Source organism: Lepus europaeus, chromosome 13 (genome assembly GCF_033115175.1).
Source record: "Lepus europaeus isolate LE1 chromosome 13, mLepTim1.pri, whole genome shotgun sequence".
In the NCBI taxonomy this organism is placed as follows: domain Eukaryota; kingdom Metazoa; phylum Chordata; class Mammalia; order Lagomorpha; family Leporidae; genus Lepus; species Lepus europaeus.
Genome location: NC_084839.1, coordinates 15,912,632 through 15,914,508, shown reverse-complemented (window position 1 = coordinate 15,914,508; position 1,877 = coordinate 15,912,632). Strand labels below are relative to the sequence as shown.

Genomic DNA, 1,877 nt, shown 5'->3' with positions numbered 1-1,877 from the left:
AGCTCTGTCTGTGTTTGAGAGGAGGAGTAATCCTGCCAAGCACTGTTCACAGCAGCACTGGTGATAGAATAATAATAACTGTCTCTATTGGTCAAGTGCTTTACATTAACCAAGTGCTTCCATATATGTTATGGCACTGGATTCTCAGGAAAATGCTCTGAGGTAGGCAAGCAAATATTACTTTCATTATTTTTCTCAAATGGAATAAACAAAGCTCTCAAATCTAAGTGCTTCATCAAAATCAACTGACCAGGAAATATTATAAATAACAATAAGTTTCACATATCTTTTATAACATTAAAGAAGATTTTGAAGATAAAAAAAATCATTCCATATGCCAGACAGCATCCTAAATGACTCCATCTAAATTTGTGAATTTTTAAGATTGTTTCCAAAAATATTTGCATTTTATATAACCATCAAAATTACAGTACTGTATCACATTTTTTATATTTATTATATAATAACAATCTGATCAGGTTGTGGTCTGATCTTTATACATAGGTTGCTATTCTATAAAGTGGACATTGCAATTTATTTCACTATTTTCTTTCTAGGTATGACTCTTCTTTTCTTTTGTTGCTTCCTTACTTGGGATTAGTTCTTAGGTCTCTGAACTTTTGTCAGAGTTTATAGATTCCAGACAGTGCTGTTAACCATGTCTCTTTTCTTTCTTTCTTTTTTTTTTTTTTTTTTTTTTTGGGACAGGCAGAGTGGACAGTGAGAGAGAGAGACAGAGAGAAAGGTCTTCCTTTGCCGTTGGTTCACCCTCCAATGGCCACTGCCGCGGTAGGCGCGCTGCAGCCGGCGCACCACGCTGATCCGATGGCAGGAGCCAGGTGCTTCTCCTGGTCTCCCCTGGGGTGCAGAGCCCAAGGACTTGGCCATCCGCCACTGCACTCCCTGGCCAAAGCAGAGAGCTGGCCTGGGAGAGGGGCAACCAGGACAGGATCGGTGCCCCGACCGGGACTAGAACCCGGTGTGCCGGTGCAGCAAGGCGGAGGATTAACCTAGTGAGCCGCGGCGCCGGCCCACCATGTCTCTTTTCTCTTAGTGAGATGGCAGAGAGTGGCCTCCCTCAGGCTGCTGCTGCTGCCATAACCTTGGTGACACTCATCTTCAGCTGGGACGTGAACGAAGCCAAGCAGAGAATGAGTGAGCTCCACTCTGCCTGGTGTCGGGGGGTGGGGGGGGTGGGTGCTGAACACCGTGCATTCATTCCAGCTTGACATCACCATGAAACAGGGACAGGAGAAAGCCAGAGAAATGATTATATAGAATGCATGTTACAGACCCCAAGGTGGTTGATATTCTGGTCATTAAGGGAAACATAAAAGTGGAGGAAACAAAACATGGAAGCAACGGACACAGGTGTTGTGATTCTTCCACGAAACAGAAACACCAAGGCTAAAGGTTTCTTGTCCAGTTCTATGTCAGTCATGACCAACACAGAAGTCAACTCAATGGAAAGGTGCATGTTGCTATTTAATTATTTTAAATAAAAGTATTATACAACAACAAAATCATGTCACTTCTCTCAAGTAGAGCATAAAAACTTGTATTGAGACAAGCATAGTGTCTAAATTTTAAACAAAGCTTATCATAATTCTAAGAACATTGCTAATTACCATATTTAAATTGGTTAAGTACAGTTGTAACTGTTCATTTGGAAAATATTCACGTAACATCATGTTTTATTTTTAATAATCCTTCAATTTCGTTTCTAGTTGAATAACATCTTTTCCTTTGTCTACTGAGAAATGAGCATTTTCATATGTTTGAGCTATTTTTTATTAAAATTAAACTTTTTCATAACAAAGTTTTTCAAAATTTTTAAACTTAAATTTTTATTAAACATATGTTTTCCTTTTTGGAAT

At 39.5% G+C, this 1,877-nt stretch overlaps 1 pseudogene; it reads left to right on the top strand.

Annotated features, from left to right (window-relative positions):
• The first annotated feature begins 1,058 nt into the window (after nt 1–1,058).
• Nucleotides 1,059–1,489, top strand: LOC133772289 (NADH dehydrogenase [ubiquinone] 1 alpha subcomplex subunit 6-like; annotated as a pseudogene).
• The last annotated feature ends 388 nt before the right edge of the window (nt 1,490–1,877 follow it).